This window comes from Pelodiscus sinensis, chromosome 11, assembly GCF_052426305.1.
Source record: "Pelodiscus sinensis isolate ZL-2025 chromosome 11, ASM5242630v1, whole genome shotgun sequence".
In the NCBI taxonomy this organism is placed as follows: domain Eukaryota; kingdom Metazoa; phylum Chordata; order Testudines; family Trionychidae; genus Pelodiscus; species Pelodiscus sinensis.
In genome coordinates this window covers 26,992,979-27,017,361 of record NC_143062.1, presented here as the reverse complement: position 1 = coordinate 27,017,361, position 24,383 = coordinate 26,992,979, and the positions used below count along the sequence as shown (strand labels likewise).

General features: G+C 41.8%; 1 protein-coding gene across 10 annotated transcripts in view; it reads left to right on the top strand.

The window, feature by feature from the left end:
* Window positions 1-410: 410 nt before the first annotated feature.
* LOC112545315 (uncharacterized) overlaps window positions 411-24,383 on the top strand; it is a 44,912-nt gene continuing 20,939 nt past the window's right edge. For 6 of the 10 annotated variants that reach the window (XM_075938823.2, XM_075938821.2, XM_075938819.2 and 3 more), the window contains exons 1-2: window positions 411-747; window positions 23,598-23,711. The gene's annotated coding sequence lies outside the window, so the exon portion shown is untranslated. The remainder of the gene's footprint in view (window positions 748-23,597; window positions 23,712-24,383) is intronic. The other 4 variants (XM_075938824.2, XM_075938820.2, XM_075938815.2 and 1 more) reach the window with 2 other exon arrangements.

Below are 24,383 nucleotides of genomic sequence, written 5' to 3'. Positions count from 1 at the left end.
GCCTGATTTGGCTGTGTTCCTTTCCTGGCCTACAGAATGGCAGTGAAGTCTTGCCTGGGACTGGTTGGATTGGATCTCTCCTGTACTCTTTCTTCAGTGACAGATAGCACTTGTGTTGCCAGTGGGAATTTATAGAGAATACAGTACAGTAGCAAACAAGAAATTCTCTGATCTGGGAGATGGGTCGTGAAAAATTGGTGATGGGTGATAACATTGTGTATTATATACACATTAAGCCATTGCATTGAAATAATAATGGACACCTCTTACAGAGGACAATGAATTCTACAGCACTTTCAGGGTTTCCCATTATTCCTCACATGGAAAGGATTAATGTTTTAGAGACTTTCAGAAGCAGCACATGTAGCCCATGCTCCTCCCTCTACTCTTTTCTTTGCTTGACACTTTCGGTGTGCTCTCTCACCCACCTTTATTTACACTTCTTTTCTGGTGCACCTTCGTGGCTCTTTGAAATTCCACGAGGGGAAGTAGAGAAGACATTTCTCTCCTGGAAGTCTCCTTCGCTTCATTCCCTACAGTCAGTCTTATTTTCTGATTTCTTTGAAGTAGGAGTGAATTTAAACATCTAGAAACCTGATGATCAAGGGAGCCCGGGAGTCACGGACTGACATGAGAGTCCTTGCAAAGAAGGTTCTAGAATGAGTCTGACAGTTGGAGAACGACTGGGCTGGTCAGGGAGTAGGATCGCTAGGCTAGGCTGTGAAGGGGCGCTCAACTCCCTGGTAGGTAAGAGATTTTTAATGTTTTGTTTCCTGTCCTCTAGGCCAATCCCTTCAAATCACCCCAGCCCAGCAATTCCCCTGTGCACAGGAACGAGACAGGTGAGGGCATAACTGCACAGCAGACAAGAGAATCCAGCTCAACAGCAGCTGCACAGGGAAGCTTCTGGAGAGAGAGACAAAGCAAGGGCTTTCTCACCCTATTTCCAGAGGGCCTAGCCCTGCAGACCCAAGCGTTTCCATCACTGGTGTCACAGGAAACCCTGTGTACATGAAAGTTCATGCTATTGGGCCCTAACTTGAATTGGGGGGCAGAGAGAGGGGCTTTGCAAGGATGAAAAGGGGAGAGTAAGAGGAGAAAGGGGAAGGGTGTTTTGGTTTACAAATACCATCCACGGTGATGATTCACTGGGCTAATCGGATCTCTGTGGTGTTCTTCCCCTGGTATCTGCTCTGGGCATCTGTTGCTGTTTTTGAGAATTTATTTTTCTCATCAGAGCTTGGATTTTTTTTTCTTTCTTCATTCAGTGCCTGAAGGAGGAAAACATTAAAACCCAGTATTCTTTCTCTCAAAGCTGTGTATGGTAGGCCTGAATCAGGATAAACTGCTGCCTTATTCACTTGGTATGTGAGGTCCTGAGTCATTTGGGGGCTCTGTGAGGCCTGGCTGATCAGAGTTATCTGTATGGTGTCTTTGATTAATGGCTTTTTCTCAGAGTTTTCAGTTACAGCTCCTCTATCGTAAAAAACAATACTTTGGGTCCCAGCAATTGCTCCCCAGCCTTTTTCCTGTGTCATGCTTTCTGCCATAAATGATATGACTACTATGCAGCCAGGTGTAAGCAGTTCTGAAATGCTTCTCTTAGGTCACTGAGGACTGTAAATTAGGATATGAAGCCTTTCTTTTCTAGGTCAACGTATTCCAATCAGGCCTCAGGTACAGTATGTTTGACTGAAACTGGTGGTTCCTTTGAGAAATGATTTTGGGAGGGTCTTTGTCCAGTTCCAACTGGGGTAGGTGTCCACCTCTCTAAATAACCCAGTCTCAAGTGGCACAAATTGTGGCTCCCTTGCTGACATTTTTCTCAGAGGGGGGTTAGAACTAAATAGTTCATGGAGTTCAAACTCCCTCTCACCCTCATAATTTCACCATCTTGGATTGACACCCATTCACTAGGTGTGAACTGGGAGCAGTTTGAAACACAACAACCTCTTCAGTGTGCCAAACCTCTATGATCTGCAGCAGCAGAAAAGGGGCATAGGCATCAGTGCTGATCACATGCTAGTCCATGTGCTAATTGTAAGGGAGGCAGTTTGCCGGGTGTCAAACTTAAGCGTACGGAGCTGTGCAGAGCTCCATTGGTTAAATCTCTCTGTATAAATCATCTGTGGTTAATTCCATCCTGAATTTTTACAAACAGAATTCCCTTTCTTTTTGTTTTGATTTTAGAGAAAAATTTAAAACTACATGAATGAATAAAGCGTATTTGCATGATACTTTAAAAAACAATAATAAATGCCTATTAGTATTTGTATTACAGTAGTGCTTAAAGGCCTCCAGTTACATTGGGCCTCCTTTGTGCGAGGCACTGAAGAGAAAACTTGTGAAAGAAAATCTCAGCACTGAATACCTTTGCAACAAATGGCTGGAGGGGGAAAAGGGGCACAGAGAAGTGACATGACTTCCCTCATGCTCACATAGCAACTTGGTGGTAGAGCCAGAAGTAGAATCCAGATTGTCTGTCTCCCTGTCACTCTATTAGACAGACTATACTGAGTCCTAAAAATTGAGGTTTAGTCTACTATATGTCTGTCTGTCTGATCAAGAACGCCTCCTAAATGGTAAGAGCTAGGGCTACCAAATTCAGTATACAGCTTCCTCTTATTGTAACTCAAAGCGAGATAAGGGCTTAGTTGAGCCAACAAAATGGGATGTGCCTGGAATGGGATTGCTTCTCATAAAACCAAACAGAAAAGAGGCAGAATCACCAAAGCAAATACAATCCTCACAACTGACATAAGTGAATGAATTATTAACCAAAATGAGCCAGAAAAATAGGATGAACCTGGAATAGGATTTCTTCTCAATAACTCTTACAGCTAAGAGATAAAATGGAGAACTTTTGAGTCAATTTTGGCCCTACCAAGCATCACAGGGTAAATCTGCTAGTGATTCATAAAAAAACCTGTATAACCCTCAAGAGGCATATAATAACATTGTTGTTGTCCTCTCTTTGCTCCCTCACCTTCAGTACTTTAACCTTCCTTCTTTATGACATGTCTGAACTTAGACTGTAAGCTCTTCATAGGCAGGATGTCATTTTTCTTGTCAGTAAAGCACTATTGCACATTTGTGGCACTATTTAACTAATAAGTAGCAGAAGCAGATGCCTATTTCCAGAGGTCTTTGGGTCCTGAGCATCCTATAAATAAAAATGTTTATTATTTTAAATCATCTTAGAATTCTAAGAATGTTTTAAGGAAAAGTTCAGTAGTTTATAGCTATGTATTATTCAGTATGTTTGGGTGAGTGAGTTAATCATACCAGTATGTTGTCAATGAAAAGAGCATTGTTTAAATGTTACTATATACTTAAGTTCCTCAAAGTACTTTAATGGTGCTTTAAATACCACCTATTATTAACTTTTTTATCTGCATGCATTTTTGCAAAATATTTTTTTGAAACTTTCACATCATTCCAATAGTCCTGGATTCTGATTGGTCCCTAAAGTTCACTGTCCCGTCTTGGGAACTTCAGGATCTGGGTTCCTTCAGCCAGGGATTCTTTCGGTTGGCTCTGCTGTTGCACCAGCCACAGAAGATGATGGTTACATACACTTCACTTCTGAATGGTCCCTGCACCAATTGCAGAAAGACTGGTAGCCAGGCCCAGCAGAGAGGTAAATCAGGCTATGTCTAGACTACTTCCCTCTTTCGAAAGAGGGATGTAAACTAGGCAAATCCAAAGTGCAAATGAAGTGGGGATTTAAATATCCTGTGCTTCATTTGCATAATGGTGTCCGAGCGCTTTTTCGAAAAAGGGCTTTTAGAATGTGAAAGCGCCATCTAGACACGGTTCTTTTGGGAAAAAAAAGCCCTTTTTCGAAAGATCCCATACTGAGACATACCTTTGAGGGTTCTGCATTGAGGGTACGTCTCACATGGCTCCGTCGACAGAGCCATGTAGATTTGTTTGTTCAGCAAAGGGAAATGAAGCCGTGATTTAAATAATCGCGGCTTCATTTAAATTTAAATGGCTGCCCCGCTCTGCCGATCAGCTGTTTGTCGGCAGATCGGGGCAGTCTGGACGCTCCCCTGCCGACATGAAAGCTCTTTATCGACCTCCCCGGTAAACCTCATCCTACGAGGCATAACGGGGAGGTCGATAAAAGGCTTTCAGATCAGCGCGGGAGCGTCCAGACTAGCGCGCTGAGCCGACAAACAGCTGATCAGCTGTTTGTCGGCTCAGTGTGGCAGTCATTTAAATTTAAATGAAGCCTCAATTATTTAAATCGCGGCTTCATTTCCCTTTGCCGATCAGCCTAATCTACATGGCTCCATTGATGGAGCCATGTAGTTTAGACACACCCTGAGGCTACGTCTAGACTGCAAGCCTCTTTCAAAAGAGGCTTTTTCGAAAGATACTTTTGAAAAAGCCTCTTTCAAAAAAGAGCGTCTAGACTGCAAGCAATACTTTCGAAAAAGCAAGCTGCTTTTTCGAAAGAGAGCACCCAGGCAGTCTGGATGCTCTCTTTTGAAAAAGCCCTGTTTGCATTCAAGAACGCCTTTTTTCGAAAGAGCACTTTTGAAAAAAGGCATTCTTCCTCCTGAAATGAGGAGTACCGCCATCGAAAGAAAAGCCGCGTTCTTTCTATTTAATTTCGAAAGAACGCAGCTGTAGTCTAGACGCAGGTGAAGTTTTTTCGAAAAAAGTAGCCTGCAGTCTAGACACAGCCTGAGAGAACAGGACCAGTAGCTCTATCCCCTGCAGGATGCATAGGAAATGGCTACCAGCTACTGGTCTGGTTCCAGACTTTTGGGAAATTGGGACCTATGGAATTGCTTGTCTGCTTCTGCCAAGCACCACTGGTAGTGGTTGTTTTTGTGGTACTTCTTGTATCATTTCCTGTTGAGTTGTGTATAGTTTCTCTGTCATCTTTAATCTTGGAATATTTAGCCATGGAATTTGCAAATAAAGACAATCTCTATTTTCAAATTGTAGTCCAAAGCATTGTTCTTGCTTGGCAAATAATTCTTCCAGAAGTCTTTAAATTATGATTTGAGGACTTCAGTAACTCAGCTAGAGATGAGAGGTCTTTTCCAGGAGCAAATAGGTGAGTTCTGTGGCTTGCAGTGTGCAGGAGGTTAGATCATGACGGGCCCTTTTGGACTTAAAGTCTGAGGGTACGTCTACACTGCATCCCTAGTTCGAACTAGGGATGCAAATGGAGACAACCGAAGTAGTTAATGAAGCAGGGATTTAAATATCCTGCGCTCCATTAACATGATCTCACCGGCGCGCTAGTTCGAATCACAGCTGATTCGAACCAGGAAGTGCGCGCCGGGACGCGTTAGTTCGGACTAAAGCCCTTAGTCCGAACTAATGTTACTCCTGAGGATGCAGTGTAGACGTACCCTGAGATATAAGTGAAGATGTGTAAACAATTTGTGGGCTAGATAAGGCACCACCAAACTTCACCAAACATTTCAGGTAAATAATTATGTATTAATTATATATGTGTGATGGGTGCAGTTGCAGAAGACCCGTTGGGGCTGCTTCCTGGACTACTGACAAAGCCAGTGAAACTCCTTGACCTCCTTGCTCTCTGGGGCTTCTCATCATCTTGTCCTACAGGGTCATATCTTGTGGTCTCCCCCAGCCAAGGCACAGAGCTGAGATCACTGCATCCTTCTCCCCTCCCTCCCCCCACCGAAGAGCAATGCAGATACTGAACCTCTTCAGGGCTGGGGAGAATGAAGTTTTGGGCAGTTTCCTGAAAACCTGCTCCCCAGATGCGATTAGAATTCCAAATAAATCATTCAGGTAAGCCCCCTTTAATACTGACAGAAGGATGTACACACTGATTGCTCCCTCAGGTAACAATTATGTATGCTGGGCTTGATACTAAATAAAAGTAATTTTATTAAGTACAAACAGTAGGATTTAAGTGGTTGCAAGTGAAAACAGGTAGAGCAAAGTGAATTACAAATTTTAAATAACAGAAAAACGTGTAGATAGTTCTAACACCCTAGAGCTTATTACAGACTTACCCTAAAGCTGTTCTTATTTCCACTAAATTTCCAAGCCAGGGAAGATCTTTTTTCTCTGGAGTCTCTGGTTCATTTTCTTGGGAGTGACATTCCAGCCAAAGACAAAGAACCTGAAAACTTTGCCTCTTAAATAGTCTTCCTTTTGGGCAGGAATTATTGGTTTCACATTTTCTCCTTACATGGCAAATTACCAGGTCAGGCCCTACCAGCTGGAGTGGTCACATGTCTTCCTAAGACCAACCATTGCTTAGACTTAAAGGACAAAGGACTCTGTCTACAGGTGATCACCCAGATATTGTGGGAAACACTCTTGATGGGTTTCATTTGCACATATACAATAATAAACTGCTCCATATCCCAGATATTTAACTTTAAATACAAGAATGATACAAACACCAAAATGAGACACAGGTTTCCAACCTTTTTTATACCACAAACAGGCAAACCCATTCACAAACTTTTGGCAGACAGGTATCATTTTATTTGCTTATTCATTATGCAAATACTGAATATGCAAATCAAATGTACCAAGGACACCAAAAGCCCCAGTCCCCAGGCCACTGTGAACAGCCATGTGGCAGGCGGCCGCCACCGCTGAAGCTGGCTATTTGTGGCAGCTCTGGGGGCTGGAACTGGAGTACACCCCGGTGCTTGAGCCCCGAGTGCAAGCCCTAACCTCTAGAGCTCCCCACTCCTCAGCTACCCCTGGTGCCAGCCACTGACTCCAGAGTCCCCAGCAACGACCTCCTAAGTGCCAGCCCCCACCACCAGACCCCTCAGTTCCAGCCTCCTGTTTCCAGAGCCCCACTGAACTCAACCCTTCCATACCTCTCAGTATCAGCCCCCCACCTCTTAGAGCCTCCCACCCCTTAGAGCTCCCCAGTACTAGCCCTGCCCCCAGAGCTCCCAATATTAGCTTCACCCTCAGATCCCCCTGTGCCAGCCCCCCACCTCTTATTGCCCCTCAGGACTAACTCCATCCCCAGAACTCCCAGTGCCTACCCTGCCCCCCTCATCTAGACCTGTGCTGCCTCCCAGCCACCAGCAGAACACTGCTGTCTGGATTGCAGCTGCTCTAAGGCTTTTGTGATGGGCTCCATGTAGCCCTCCTGCTGCACAACAAACTGCTCTTCCGTGTCCGGGAGGAGACCCTACCCTTGCCTGGGGCTGGTTGGCTGAGAGGCGGGCCAGGACATGCCTCTCCCAACAGCCATGATGGGAGGGGAGGCGCAGGATGGTGTACCCCACCCCCGGTCCCGAGAGCTGCTGCGGCCCGCCAACCAGTGTTTCACAGCACGGCACCAGTAGGCAGACTGGCAGTTGGGAATCGCTGAAATAAGATATACAGATCCAGCAGATTGTGACATTAACATTGTTAGGTTACATGTGGTATTTTGTCCAAAGCATCTTCAAGTTCTGAATATTTGTATCCATAAGTCAATTTCACAAAGTGTGAGGGGGACAGGGAAAAACCATCATAATATTTATTAAATCTTTTTAAATTCATTTAAATTTTTGCTAGCTATATTTTCCTCTCAGTTGGGCATATTTATTATTTCTTCAAGTGCTGTTTTGATACGTTTTCAGGCCAAAAAAGGCCATGAATGCCATATTTATTCTAATTCTGTTAATAAAATGTAGGCACAGTAAATATTTATAGTATGTTTTATAAATGACTTTATCATTTGTTTTTTCATTTGTATGCAATCAGAATAATAATTAAAATATATATGTCAATCGCAGCTCTCAGTATACAGTTACTTGTTTTGTAGCGGAACCTTGGAGAAAATATTTGAAGATGATATAAATAAATAAGCTCTTGGCGGCAAGCAAGCTGGTGATGACTTGTTTACAATGGTTAAGGATATCCCAAAGTAAATGGTCCTCTGGTTGGCTACTTTTCTGCTTTTCCAAAGAAAAAATAGACAAGCTAATTCTCAGTTTTGTTGTTAGTGATATACTGCCTCTGTTGACTGTTAAAACTTTCACATTTTACTTAACAGAAATATTCACAAGGCCATTGTTATGTGTACAGAAACATTACAAAATTAGTGGGACAGTACATCATGGTTCTTGAAAGAATTAAAAACAAACTGGCATCTGTACCTTATGTTTGCACAACTGCAGATGTGTGGACGTATCAAGTGAGAATTTACCTGGGTATTACCTGTTCACTGCATGACTGAGCTAGCCTAACAAGAGAGTCACTAGTCTTAGGTATCTGACACATCCATACAACAAGATCACTTCTTTACCAGCTGACAAGCCACGCACAGTTTGATCTGGACTCAATGAAAATAGCATGTGGTCACAGGCAATGGTAGCAAATTTGTTAAAAGGCCTCATGGTGTTTTCAGGACCTGAAGAGCTGGAGGATGATGCTAACAAACAAGTGGAAAGGCTAGCTTCTGATATATATAAGTTCAGTACTCACGTGGTGATACATATATCTATATTGCCATCTGAGTACTGAAGTTCTGTCAAGAGATACTGTTGACTGTACATTTTACTTAACACCATCCGTGACCTGCTTTTTGGACACACTGAACAAGTAGCAACTACCTATGCTTGTAGGGCTCTTTCCAAGAACTCTCAATACAAGCATCTTTTCAGAGATATGGTGGGTAAGTGTTGTGCCTTAAACGGTGCTGTACACCAAAGTGCAAAGAGTGTTGAGATTATGAACGATTAACTTGGAAATAATCTTCAACGTTGTCTCTACACAATAGAGTTGAGTTTCTTTCATCATATTTACAACATGCATGGTAGAAGTAATATTGTGACGGTGACTTCAGCTACCAAAATTCACTAACGCAGAGCTGGAATTCTTAGCTGAAGGTGATTGCCCCAGTTTCCATGGCAAATCACAGATTTCTAGTGGAAGAAAATATGACCTTTCTGGGGTATAGTTCTGTCTACTGTGTTGTGCAGACTTGTCTCATTTCCCCCAAAATACACTTTTTTCTTGGGAGATCATTTAAAGGAGCAACCAAGAAAATAGTTTGGGCATATTTTGACCTTTGACACAGCTGAGAGTAACAGAAGTACAAAGTCATTCATTTTTATGTCTGTGTCATACCCTTTTTTAAGTTGCATTGGCTGCAGAATCAGGATAAGAGGAAAAACTTCAGAGGAACTATTTTTTTAAATACAAGATCTGATTTGTTGTGACGTGATCAAAGCCTATAGAACAAACTATAGCACCTCCATCTGCCTCCATCTTAAGGATTGTTCAGATGCAATACCTTAGTGATCCAATGCATGAATTGGGTCAACTGAAAAGATATCCAGCAGTTGCTAAGCTTTTTATCAAATTTAACACCACACTGCCAAGCTCTGCTCCTCTGGAAAGACTATTCATTGGTGCTGGGCATATCCTTTTGCCAACATGAAACTGTCTTCAGGATGACATGTTTAAGATTATGCTGTAATTGAAGAAAAATGTCCATTTCATGGAATGATACTGTCTGTACATAATATTGTAATCAATAATAAATATAAATGAGAGGAGATGTATTAATTTATTTACATTTATAAGAGATATTTTCATAATTCTCCCATACTTTTTTGTGTATCTGAATAAAATTTCATTGTTGTTCTTTTTCTTTCTCTTGCACTGTGTGCTTATATTATTTTGGTAGTTGTCCATATATTGATCAGATAATTGGCTTGGGAGCTGAAAGTATGTGAATTTATACTTGTGCTTTTATTTGAAAATGCATGCGTACTGTTTCCACAGCATACTTACATTTGTGCATATAAAATACTTCTGTAATGATATTCTTGGAACTTATACTCAAGTATTTTTATCAGTACTTCTGGCAATACAGGGTAAAGATATGGACCAAGGAGGCGACATACTGCCCTGGATTACGCTGTGGTTCGGGGATTAGCTGGGAGAGAGAATATGGACCCACATTCAGTGGTACTGAAATGTTGAAAGTCTGATTTTTTCCAGCTTTGAGTATTAGAAATCCTATGAGACCATCTTGAGAATTCTGCTACATTGGGATGAAATCTCATTATTTCTGTTTGGGACGTGGTCACACTAGAAATAATCCCTTACTGGTTTTGGATCTATTTTCACAACTCTTATAGATGAACTTGGATGCCCCAGGTCTGCAAACACAAATGTGAGGTACAGTATTAAGGGTACCAAGGCCTGGAGTATTACAAAGTCTGGAGCTTCCCAGCATAGCAGGGTGCACAGCTTGCCTGGGGAACCCTATACAGAAGCAGCTGGATCCAGAGTTCATCTGCAAGTTAATAAGAAAGGATCTGCCCAGAGTACTGAATGGGGAACACTCATGCAATAAATCTATTTAATATAGTGAAACTAGTTCACAGCCTCCAGTATAATCATCCAGGACTCCAGCATGTTCCCATGAAATTGGGGCGGCTGTTTGCCCTGATTATCAAAAGGTTCTGATGATGAGGCTCCTCCATGTGAAACATCCCATTTTCCAGAGGTGCAAACTGATACCATCAGCAAACTATGCTGTACTCAACAGCTCAGGAAGTGGCAAGCACACTGTTCAAAAACAAGACAGCAAAACTCCAATGAAACAGTGAGTAGAAGCTAATCAGTAAGACAGACTTGGAGTGCTGAACAACTTGTGGAAGATAAGTCTGTGCTGCTTGATTCTCTTCGGTCTTTTTGGTGTCTATGATAAGAAGGAGGCAGTTGCTATGTCAGGGTTACTCGTGTTTTTTGAACAATAAGTTCAGATAAGACAAACATCTAAGCTCCATTTCTGAAGAAAAATACCAAGCTTTGTGCCCAGATGCTGGTTGGTTATTGGAGACTGGGCTTGTGTTAAAGGCCATGAGAAGGATTCCCTGTAACAGCTTAAAATTCTTTATCTCCTTGTGTCCCAGAGTGTCTCAAAGCTCAGGTCCAGATTTTCAGAAGAGCTTAGTGTATTGGATTCTTAGGAACATCTGTCTGGTAGTGTCTCACACAATGCCACGGAACACTTTTGAAAATCTGGCTTACCTGGGAGCAGAGCTCTTTTGAAAATCTGATCCCAATTGTGGGCACTGAGAACTTGAAAATCGGGTCTCACACAAGCTTTAGGTTCTGCAGCTGTAAATTGAAATCAATGGGAGTTGGGGTGCTCTGCACTGTTAGAATAAGGCCTTTTATACAGAGAAAATGTTTATCCACTACAGAAATTGATCCACATTTGGGATGGGAAGGGGTTGAAAAGGTTGGTTGATTAAATATGTATGACACACGACTGTTTGGACAATGAAGTAACATTTAATCTCCAATTTGAAAATACAGAGATTTTAGCATGGCACTATCAGGGAAACTGAGTCTCCGTGAGCCCCTGGGCGAGGTGGGGGGATGGGTAGCCTTCGCAAGTAGCCCTCAAAGTCACATGGAGCATGCAGCATTGGGAGCCCTGGGCCCCTTTGAATTGCCAGACCCCAGGGCAACTGCCTCTTTCCCCACACTCTACTCCTCTGTCGGTGAGCCTGGGCACAACGTAATAATTGTCGGAGTTCGAAATCACCCAATGCACTAGATAAATACTCCTGCTCTTGCAAAAACTCTGTGAGGACATTAATGGCTACAGTTGGGGCCTCCTTTGTAAATCTCATCCTTGACACAGCATCTCTTAACATCATGCTGGTGATTTGATTCAGCGCCAACTCAGAGGGAACATTCCATACTGAATCACCAATGGCACTTTCTGTCTAGGCTTATTGGTAAATCTTGTCGACTATACGCATTTCCCCTCCCCCCTTGCTGCCTCTGTATCAGAAGCAGTAAGGGACAGGGGAGCAGGAGCCAGTGCTCTGGGGAGCTGGCTTAAAAGCTGGTTATCCCCAGCACTGGCTCCGCTGTGCCACCCCTTCCCCCACCCCATGCTGCTCTCTCCACTGTGGGCAGAGGCAGCTTCGTGGCAGCAATCCCTGTCCATGGGGGGATCCTAGTTCCCCGTGGACAGAGCCTCTGTCTGCAGGGAACTCGGACCCATTCGCAGACAGGGGCTGCTGCCACCCCACACTGCTGCCTCTGTATCAGGAGCACCGGTCTGTGCAAGGAGCAGGTTTTTAAACTGGCTCCCTTCACGGACCAGCTCCCCCTGCCACTCCACACTGCTGCCTTCCTGGGAGTGGGACCAGGAGTGCACTGACTGCCTGCCCCACCCCTGGGGACTATTAAATAGTTGTGTAACCGTGAAGATTTCATGCAGTTACTTGACTATTGGATTAGCCAATAACTAACATCCCTAATAAGTTCCTAGCCTGAAATGGAGTAAGTCTATGATAGTAAACAGGCACTGAAAGGGCAGAACAGTCCTCAGTTGCCAGGTGCTACATTAATGATAAGTGGATGTGAGACAGTGGGTATGTCAGAGACCTGGGGAAGCTTATTTGTAGGAATTAGCTTAATTTTCATTGACTTTTGTAATAAACCTAGAAAGGCTGAGAATGGTTTGAATAAGCACCCAAAGACAGCAGGCCCATTGCCACATATATGAATTCCTTCACCTGGAAGGGACTTCCCATGGAGTTCTGGCTTCTCCTATGTCTAGTGAGGATGGAAGCATTACGGGAACTGTCTTTAGCTTTGCAACTTGGAGAAAGGAAGGGGAAAACATATAACAGAATTTCAAACCTCAGGAGAAGTTGAATTCCTGCATAAGGAGATGGAATCTATGTAGAACTTGATATCTGCGTGTTATCAAGGTGGTACAGCTTTCTGTCTCAGCATGTTGGATGTCTCAGCATGTGGTGGTATGGCCTGCTATCTCTGCATGTGGATTTTCTTCTGTGTTATCCAGTCTGATAGTATGCTAACTGCTGTCTCTGTTTTTCCTTAATTTTTCCACTTTATGTAGATCCAATTTAAGAGTCATAGTTGGTCTATACTGAGGTGGTTCCCAAACTTTTCGGCATCACGCCCCCTTTTTGATTTTTGAGAAACCTTCATGCCTCCCCCCCCCCCCCCGCAAATAGCAGCAAAACTTGTTGGAAAAAAAGGGGGGGGGGAACTGACCAGGAAGGAGAAACAAAAATAGCAGTAAAACTTGAGGGGAGATTGATGGGGGAAGGGGAACGGGGAGGGGAGGCGGGAGTGGCGGGGGCTGGATCTCCTCATGCCCCCTCTGGAATTTCTTCATGTCCCCCAGTTTGGAAACACATAGTATAGTCATCTACTCAGCCAACCTTGAGGTCTAATCAAGTTGACCATGTGGTAGATGATAGAAAAATGATATTCATGTTAATTTTGGAAAAGTGGTCCCAGTAAGAAAAAATGTGTGTATGTCTGTATGGGTGAATATACATGCAGTTTCAATTTTCCAATCTGGAAAGCCGTGAGAATGGAGAGGGAAACAATCTTAAACATAATTTCCAATGAGAGCAGCACAATATAATGACCTTCCATTCCACAGGCTCAGGACTGGCTGACTCCTAACAGACTTCCTGCAGCTGTAGGTAAAGCATAAGACAAGTCAAATGCTTGCCTGCTGAGCAAAAGGGATTAATTTCCTAGAGCCACACTTCCTCCCAGAGAAGATTCTGCTTCATGAAATTGCAATCGCATTCTGCCTCCAGTAACTGAGCAGGAACAGCCATAGCTAGCAGTGGCTTTCAGTGTGTTTAATTCTGCTAGTGTTCTGCACTGCCCCTTTCAGAGGAACAGTGTCCCTAGAACATATTGAAACCCAGTTAGAAAATAAGTATAATTTATCAGAGGACAGACAGCTTTGAAATCCTTCGGTGGGAGGTTCTATATAAAGTCACAATGCAATTGTCATTTATCTCTCTGGCACGATCACTTTTAAATGTCCCCTTTTTTGTCATCTACCAGAGCGTTACACTAAAAACATAGAGGAGACAAGAGGAGTTGAAATCGCTCTATAGTTCTGAGTTGTCTCATGGAATAAGTCCTCTTCTGACAAAACACTCTCCTCTACCTGATGTATCTGCTGGTGTACCTGAAAGATAATTCCTCCCTGACTCTCAATAGTCATCAGTTTAACCCTCAAGTGAGCAGCAAATGCTATAGTTAAGCATTTCATTTCATTTATATCCTGAAATTCCAATTATTGTGTATTATAAATAAAACATAAAAACTAGAGCTGGAAAGGCCAAGTATTAGGTCGTCTAGTGTAGGGATGTTTGTGTGTCAGGGTATGTCTACACTACAGCATTATTTCGAAATATCTAATTTCGAAATAGTTATTTCAAAATATCTTATTTTAAAATAACGCATCTACACACAAAATGCATTTTGAAATAGCTTTTTGCTATTTCGAAATAGTGCGTCCACATTGATTGGACGCTGAATTGCATTTAAGGCCAGCCAGAACTGGTTCCAGTAGGGCATCAGGTCAGAAGTTACCTTTTGGCCAGGGTGGCTAGCAGGGCACCCTGTGAAGGGCTGGGGGCCCCCTATTTCGAAATAAGCTTCTACACAGCTCTTATTTTGAAATAGCAATTTTGAAATTGGCGCTATTCCTCGTGGAATGAGGTTTGCCAATTTCAAAATAAGCGCTTCGCTATTTCTAATTAATTTCAAAATAGCATTTGGCTTGTCTAGACGCTAGGAAAGTTATTTCAAAATAACTTTGCTGTGTAGACACACCCTAAATGACTGGTTAGCCAATAAGCATCTGCTTATTGGTTAATTGTGTCGGTTACACTTAGCGAAGCCGCTTCCCAAGGAGCTGGGTGGGCAAGAAGCCGCCTTTCCAGGAGCAGAGCTGGCAGTGAAGCCTCCTGCCCAGGAGCAGAGCAGACAGTTTTTGTCTGCCCGGTCCCCGGGGAGAAGGCTTTGCTGCTGCAGGGACTAGCGGCCCTGGTACTGGTGAGGCTTCACTGTGGGCTCTGCAGTATAAAGTTGAACTTTATACTGCAGAGCGGGTAAGAGATTTTTAGTAGTTACACAGTTACCCTATTACATGATTTTTAACATCCCTACTCTAGTGCTTGCCACTGCCAGTATGGGGGTTATTCGTTTAATTCCAAGTCATTAGCATGGCTATTTTTGTTAATTTATGAGTATTGGAGCAATGCTATAAGTCATTTTAGAAGTTTGATGAGATTTCCTTTAATAGCAGCTTTTAAAGGTTCAAGTATTGGGCTCAAGGCATTGAAGTATCATCCTGAAGCAGCAGGAAGAGTGACTTATAGGAAAAACGGTTCCTGAAAGCAATGGGGAGACACGTGAATTAGTATTCCCTTCTCTTGCTGCATTCATCCCTACTTCGGGTGCTACTGGGTTGGAAGTGCAGAGGATTTCCTAGATTTAACTGTGCCAATTTAGCTACCTTGAAGAGCTGTTTTTTGAAAACAAGGAAGTCTTCATAGCAAGGCCTTCGTGGGACTCACCAGAATTTTCATTGTATTCAACTGATGTGCTATGGAAATATAATTAATAGGCTTTACCTGCAAACATAATCTTTGGTTGTTGCTTACTTATACCCAGCATACCCTAGTGGGAATGCACAGTTTGAATATGCCTATCATGTCCCAGATTCTGCACAGCAGGTGCATTTCTAAAAGCACTCTTCCACCCTCTATTCCGATTTATCCTGCATCCCCTGCACTCTCACCTTCTGAATCCACAGCTCCCTCTCTCTCCCACCCCTTCCCCCGCAATTCCATTTTGGCACTCACTGTCTATTCCTTTCTAAAGACTGTATCTTCCTGTCTTGTAAGAGGCAGCTCACACCTGCAGGGGAAATCCTGAAGCTCACCCGAGTGCTGAACAGAGCAACTTTTTGTTGTCTCAAAGTCACGTTGACCTAACTGCTGCAGTGCAAGCACACACACAATATCTGCTGCTGTCGTCTCACATGAGGGAGCTGCAGTCAAATATTAAAAAGGCAACAAGAGCATTAAATTATTCAGCAATGGAACACTGTCATCCCCCCATAAAATTATTTTGACCTGTAGTTTTCTGCGGAGTCCATTGCTCTTAAATGTGCAATGAGAAAGGAAATTAAAAATTAATCTTTATTTCCATCTCAGAAGAAAACCTTAATTCTCTGCATTGAAATTATGCTCGTAATCCAGGGTAATAAATTATAGTTTTTAATTGCAGCTAGTCACAGCCAATCAAATGTGGATGTCTCTCACTCTCACTCCCTTTCACATTGCTATGCGGAAGAACTCGTGGAGTGCTGGAAGAAAATCACATGCATAGATCGGAGCTCCTAGCTCCATTCGAGACAGGCCCAGGCCACCTCATGACAATAATACTGTTCTCTGGAACCTTTTACCTCAGACCCTGCGAACACTCCGCAAACATTAATTTTCAAACCCATATGTGGGATTTGTGAGGTACTTTTTCTTTTCCTCATTTTCAAGAGGAGGAAACTGAGGCATAAAACTGTTGTGTATCTAACTCAAGATCATGTAGTGAGTCAGGTGGCAGAATGTGGAATACAATTCTAGAAATTAAATAAATAAATAAATAAATAAATCCAGTTCAGTTGCTCTTAACTACCTGACAACACTGCTTTCCAGAGCTGGAAGTAGTGACTCCTAGTTTCTTGTTCTGAGTCATCTCTAGATAGACTCTCTGGTCAATCAAGGCAATCTTCCACATAGCTCTCTGTGATGTCATTTCAAGAAGAGCTGCTTTTAAGAACATAACTGTGTAAAGTTAAAATGACTGTTGTCCAGAGTTCCCTCTAAGTGGTGTACTTATGTGGCCGCTCAGGAGAGATTCCAGTAAGACTGCCCAGCAGATTAGCAGAGCACCCACAGCTAGGTTTGTGTTTCTCCTTGTGGTGCACATTGACACATGCCTCGGTGCACATAACAAAATTTATTCTGTGCACGGATGGAAAAAATCCACTCATGGATGGAAAAGATTAGAGGGAACATTGCTGTTGCCATGTGTATATTTTACCCCAGAGAGATGGCACCTTCTGGATTTGCATACATATGTGGAGAAAAGAGTCCATTCACCTTGCAGGGTGACTGCATTCAGGCTCGCAGGACAGGAAATGGAGTGTTCCCCCTTTCTGCCTCTAGGAATTCAAAGGAATTAATCTGAACCATGTCCTTGATCATTTTTTCTTATTCTTTTAACAGCTTCTTGTGCTTGTCAGTGTCTTTTCAGTAACGTGACGGCCAAAACAATTGCTGGGCCAACCCTTATGGTACTTGAATCCAAAAGGTATACCGATGGGGGATTTTAACTCTCTGAAAGTCTGTTGAATAACAAATACAGCTTCTCAGGCATAATCAAAAAGGTTTTAAAGTTATATAGAAAACAATTGAATATCCAGATGTGGAGATTTTAATTAGAGAAGAAGCCATACTGGATCTTGGAAATTACTATCCTACAAGTCTAACTCTATACCTACATATTATACCTAGCAGATAACAGAACAAGGATTAAGAGCAAAACAGAAATTGTTAATCATCTAAATGATCCAGTCATAAGTAATAAGAAACAGTAGGGATATGAAGAATATATATTTGCAGAAAAATATATTTTTTAAATTCTATTAAAAAATAAGTGAACGAAAGTAAAGAGGTAGGTATATTTGAATTTTAGTAAAGCATGTGACTGAATCTCATGAAATCTTTCCTGAAAAGATTAATTCTGTTTGGCCTGAGTGAGAACACATAGAAGAGAAGGGCAAATTGGAGACAGAGAAAGGGAGAACATGAGAATTTAGGAGAATAGGTTGATGCAGAAAGATAGAAGAGCTATGTACTTATGCTTGGCTGACATTTGATTGATAGAGAAGATAGTCCAGAGATTTGCAAAGAGGATTGCAAATCAAAGCAATTTAAATAATCAATTTTAAATCAGGATTTAAATTAGCAAGCAGAAAACCTTGATTTAAATTATTGATTTTAATTGTGTTTTATATGTGTACTTTTTAGTTATTTTCCTAAAGAAAGGTTGATTCTCATTGGTTAGTAGCCATTGACACTTATTTATTTGCAATTAAATGGAGTTAAGCGACATATTTTAACTTTTTATCTGATTATTGCATATTTTACTTGCCGTTTGTGTCAAATTGTATTTGGATGGAAAGTCAAATTAAAATACAAAAGAAAATTTTATTTTTTGCATTAAATAAAACTACCTTAAATATGCTTGTTACAAAAGGGGGGAAAAGTTTATCTGATCATGTTTTGCATTGAAAACTAACTTACTAAATACTTCCTTTATTTGTAATTGCTGAATTGATCTGATTGTTTCTGACCACCATGTTTTTTAAGACTTTAGAACTTAGATCTCATCTTCATTGTTATACCTAGATTTCAGAGGGGTAGCCAAGTTAGTCTGTAACAGGAAAAACTTAAAAAACAATGAAAAGTCTAGTAGCACTGGAAAGACTAACAAAACATGTAGATGATATCATACTGTTATACCTAGATTGGAAGAGGAAAACAAGCTTTCTGGCTTTTTCAGCCCCAAACTGATTTCTTCACTTTGAATGAACTAGTCATTGAATTGAACTACTTTAATAAACTGAAATGAAGAAGATATTTTTTCTGCACCTGTGGAAGAAACTGCTGCTGCCAAAAGCTGTTTTGGCACTTCAACGAACTCTGATACCAGGTGCTTAGTAAGTGATTTCCATCAATTCAGCAACCTGATGTTCTTTAAAACTGGGCAGCTAATATGTACTGCTTAATGTTGTTTTTATATTTAATTTAAATTATTTAAATAGATTATAATAATTTCAGTCCTTCATATAGATAATCATAATTTCTAAATTCTTTTAAATCATTTTTTAAAAACATATTTAATTTAAATAAATACATTGAATTAAATTAAAAGCATCTGTTCTTAAAAAATATTTCGCTCATTGATTTTTATCTACTCTAGTGCTTAGATTAGTAGTCTGGGTTTTCAAAGACCTGGATTCAATTCTTTTCTCTGCCAGGGCAGTGCCACCATTTCCACTTGCCCATATCTCCCAGGATATTGTAAGGATGAATACAGCAAAGATTGTAAGGTGCTCAAATACTATGATATTGGGGACCATATAGTACTAAAGGGGTTTTCCCCAGGCATTCTTGATGGTGTTACTCAGAGCTTTTCTATGGGTGTGACATGCATCACATGCAAAGGATCTGATTTTCTGCTTGAGAACAGAAAAGTAGCATTTGAAGCTCACCTTGTGCTGGCAGAACTGACGAAGCAAGATGCTGGGCCAAAAAGAATCGTGTAGAGGTCCATATGGCTACTGGCGAACACAGTTACATTTAACTATTCTGCTTCTGTTGTAGGTCATGTTGCCTGTTCTGTGAACTTGCCTCAGAACTGTGTGAACCAAGGAGGGATACTCTGGCTTTTAGAAAACTCTCCATTGCCATGCAAGAGTGGCTAAATAATGCATTTGCTTCTTTTTTGGCCTGGTTTTATGGAGCTATTGGAGCTCTAGATATCTAAGTGAAAGGGAGTCATTTCAATACATCTGGAACTTCACTGGGAACATTCAAGCTGCTTTTTGTCTCAGTAGTGGGAAATAGTACGGGAGAGTATCCTGTCCATGCCACCTCTGATATGGGAGACTGGTGTGTGTGTGTGTGTGTGTGTGTGTACACGCTACATACACGTACGTATGTTCATATACTTGCACATTTATATACAGAGGTCAAACACATAAATATTCTTGGATGCGCACACACACACGTTGTACAGCTCTCTCTCTTTCTCTCTCATGTTCATTCTCGCCTATATCAAGCGGTTCCCACCTTGAAAGCTTCCTTGGTTAACTGCTCATTTCCAAATCATTATTAGCGTATTTACTCAGGGATTTTGGAATTTAATTAGCCTCTTTTGAACTGCTCTTAGTGTGTTTGACTAGAGAAACAGAAAATCCCTTGTTTGCTTTCCTCCTTCATTGCTTTTTAACTGGAGGAGAAAGATATTGATGGGTTTTGCAGCCTTCCTGATGCAACTAGCACAGCTCCTCAGGATAAACTAGGAGGTTTCCTAAAGCAAACTGCTTATCCTGTGAGGCATCAAGGTCTCTATTGTAAGTGTGCAGTAGGTGTTCACATGTAGGTAGAATAGTCCAGAACCCTCAGCTAGCACATTGAAACTAGAGTAGCTGCAGGTAGGCATAATGTAGTTAGGATCTGTGCAATGTATACACAGCTGTACTATCCACCAGAAGCCTGTCCTGGAATAGCACCTACTCTTCCAGATTCAGATTCCTGACAGCTCTGCCAATATACCTCAATTCTCATCAGCAACATCTGCTTTTCCGTCTTGGGTGCCCATGCAGCTTTGCTGGTGCACCTCAATTCTGACCTGCTCTCTGATTTTTCAGCTAGCCCCAGGCCTCTCCTGAAAAAAAGTTGAGGACTGGTGTGGTGATTTTGCAAAGTTAGCAAGTGTTCACAAGCCATCAAGCTTGGGCCTTCAAAGTCCTTTCCCTTTGTCTCCAGAGGTAAAAGGCTAGTGGATGCAGAACATTGTTCAACCCTAATTTTGATAACTATTTATTCATATCAGAAATGCCCTGTATCTGAATCTCAAATACCTACTCTCATAGTGACATGCTTCAGTGCAGACACAGACAAATAAATTCTACTTAAGGTACCTCTTCAGAATTGTAGCTTTGTCTGAGACTGATTTGAAAAACTAGACTCAAAAAAGTACAATCATGTGTCGCTACTTACATTTACACACACACAAACACATGCAAACCACAATGGTTGTGACCACTGCCACTGGAACTGGTTGTATTGGTCCTGAATTGAGGAAGGATGACTAATTTAATCACTTGATAGTTTTGATTTCTAAAATTAAACAGCCCCTGTGGCCTGCCATATGTGCAACTCTCTGTTACTATATTTACCCTAGCAGTTAGCAAACCGCATGGGCTGAGTGAGAGTGAGACTACAGCTGCAGCTAGTGTCTGTGCTGGTGCTGTGTGTTCACTGATGATTGTTCCCCATTTTCTTGATGGACCCTGACTGCAGCACTGTAGGTAGCTACCATGCATTTTTCTTATAAGAACAAATATCCAAGTGTTCATACTTTTCTAGTTACATCTCAGTGTATGGTCTATCAATGTGTCCTGAGACTCCCTCACTGCATATCAGCTTGAGAAAGTATGGGAATTGCAATGAAAAAAAAATATACCAAATTATAGAACAGCAAAGCAGAGTTCAGAGGTTCCATCCCAGAATGCAAAGGGAGCATTCTGATGTAGAATACCCTCCCAAGGGAAATGGTGGAATCCCTCAATGCAAAGTCATTTGAAGGGTGCTGGATGAAGCACTGAGCAATGAATTGTAGTTTATGGTCTTGCACTGGTTGAGAGTGGTGGTGAAGAAATCAATGAGATGACTATTTCCCTTTCTAATTTATATGATCACGTTTAGAGGGACTCCAAGCACTGTACAGATTTATTTTAAATCTCTGAGATGAAATAGCAGGTGTAACTAATAGATAAAAACCAAACTGCAATGTATTGGTGGGGTGGAGGAGGTCATTGGCTAGTTCTCAGAGAAGGACTGGGAATCAGGACTGCAGAGTTCTCCTACTTGGGCAATGTCTCACTTTTGCATTAGGTAAGTCATTTAATTTCCCTTGTTCCCCAGTTTCCTCATCAATAAAACAGATCTACCCCATAGAAATATTAGGAGACTTAATTAATATTTAAGTATTTTAAAATATTTGGACATAAGTGCAATTGAATTGCAAAGTATTGTTAGTTACTAAATGTGATTTTGTTGATTGATTATAAGTTTTGTAGAGAGCTAGGATGCACAGGTCCTGTCTTGCCATTGTAGAGTTGCTTCAGATTGTAGATCAGCACACATCATTTTGTTGTTGTAAGGTTGCATGTACTTAGGCCAGCTGATACTGCAGGGGAAGAAGGTTAAAATAATAATAATAATCATTATTATTAATAATAATGTGAAAAATAGCTATTTGGATCTTGCAAATTGATTTAAAGTGAAAAAGGTGCAGTAGATCAAGTTTGGAGTCTCTCAACCTTGACAGTAAATTACCAAACCAAAAAAGCCCACAACAAAAGCTACCCTATAGGAGTGTCATGTCTTGACAATGCAAAGATCTGACTTGCAGCCATACCTACATTAGAGAATGCTTTCTTCTATGTTAGAAGCACAAGAAATTGAGCTAACAGAGCCCTTGTGATTCCTTGGAATTGTGTCTGTAGTAGTGTGTTCTATAGCTTTCTCCACTAGTACTGTAACCTGGGTTCACAAGCTCCAGTGGTTTATCTACGGCATCTTGATTACCATCTCACTGCTCCCAGCCAGTAACATTGCCTGTGTTCCATGGAAACATTAATGGCTAGGACGGAAGGAAAGATGCAAGTGAGAAAGCTAGGTAGCTTGCTTTTGTGGCTAAAGCACTGAACAGAGAGTCAAAAGACCTCGGGTCTCTTTCTTACTCTACCATTTGCTTTATGACATCCTGGGGAATATTCTTAATTTCTCTGTGCCTAGTTTCTCCATCTGTTTTCTAAACCACCTGTTTACCAGCCTGCTACCAGGGGACACTGATCTTTTAAGAGGGTAGAGGCCAGAGCACCAGCAACTTGTCTTGTAAGAGGAATCCTGGGCACTAGCAAGAGGAGAGAGCTGGTGGGTCAGAGCTGCCTGAAAGCACTAACTGAGAGAGGCGAAGAAGGGCAGATGAGAGCTACCTGAGGAGCAAAGGAGGGACCAAGGGAGGAGGAGATGCAGTAGCAGCAGGGGAGAACTGGTACTGAGAGCTACTGAGAAGAGTACTTGCTAGAGTTAGGGAACCGCTGCTGTACTAAGGAGAGCTTATGCAGAGCTTATGCACCTAAAGGCAAGGATGCATGGGTGTGTGGAACCCTCTCAGAAGGGAAGCCCACGGCACACTGGGGTGGAGGTTTTAGGAAGCTAAGCCCAGGATAAGGGGATTCGTTATGGAAGGAAGTTCCCTGAGCAAGACTAAGAAGGGGGAATTCTGGTGCAGGAGAAAATTCACAGGAGACATGCAGGGTTTTGACACTCTCTGTTAGAGGGCCAGGAGAGTGGGGCATTGTAACTGAGACAAGGAATTGTCACTGAGTGGTTAGGGACTCATGGGTAGGTTGCATGGGATTAGTGACTTTTGAATGGGATTGAAGAGTTGCTATGTTATAACCTTGTTTTACTTTGCAGATTTAAGAAGAATGATTTGAAACACATCCTGCTGCTTACTACCTTCAATGTATTATAGGGCTGTTAACTGCCTGCTCCATTTTCAGTGGTCTACTTTCAACATGTATATCCCTACCAATCTATCTCACCTTTTAGTTAGCTTGAACACTGGTTTCCATCCCTATAGCTAAGAAAAAGATCTGTAAAGCTCAAAAAGGTCCAATAAGATATTAACCCATCCACTTTGTTTGTCTTCTATCCAACCTGAGCTTTAGGTCTCACTCTATTCACAAAATAAATTGTTATGTGAAAGTACTTAGCTGCCAGCATCTGGAATGCAATAGCTGTATGAAAATGACAAGGAGAATAAATTAAAGAAGCTACCATTTCTTATGCTGTCTAACGCTCTTGTACTGATTGTTGCTTTTAAATCATTAGTATTGTAAACCGTAGCATAAGAGGCAAAATAACTCTCCTGTTTTCTTACAGGTACCTTCTTTTCTGTTTCCTCCTCCTCTTTCTGATGAAGACTCATTTAAGAGACGTACCTGAAGAAGAACAAGAAAGCAGTAAAATTACACAACAGGACAGTTTCTGATCAGGGTGAGATCAACTTTCAAAAGATTTAAGGAGAGAGATCATGTTATATGGAAGATCAGAGGGTTGCACAGCATAGGAAAACCAGAATATTGTGTAGCCTGGAACTGGGGGGTTGTGGAAAGCCAGGCACAACCTAAGGTGAGGCTAGAATGTTAGAGGGTTGCTCAGCCTGGCCATGTGGAACCTGTGAGAGATGAATGGTGTCTGAAAGTTATTAATTAGTAATTGTCCAGGCTGATTCCCCACTCTGGCACGATGAATGTAGAAGTGGGGGCCTGAAAAAGTACCCCAAAACCTTATCTTTCCAGGCTTTGGTATAAAACTTCCCCCCAAAATCGTAAAAACCTAGATTTTGGGGATAAAAATCTGCTGCCACCATCAAGTGCTTTTGAACCCACAAACAGGGTGGACACTTGAAACCAATCACAGGGCACCCCAAGCTCTTTTCCCCAAAGAGCTTGAAAAAGAAAAGAGAAAAAGCAAACTGCAGTCTGTGGCTGCTATCCCCTAGTAAGAGGCATGCAGATCCCACAGACAGAGTTTCCAGAACACAGAACTGAACCAATACCAGGTTAATAAAAAAGAAAGAACTTTTATTCTTCTTCGAGTGGTCCCCGTGGGTGCTCCACTCCAGGTGTCGGGTCCCGTCCCGGCGCCGCTGGTCGGAAAGTTTTC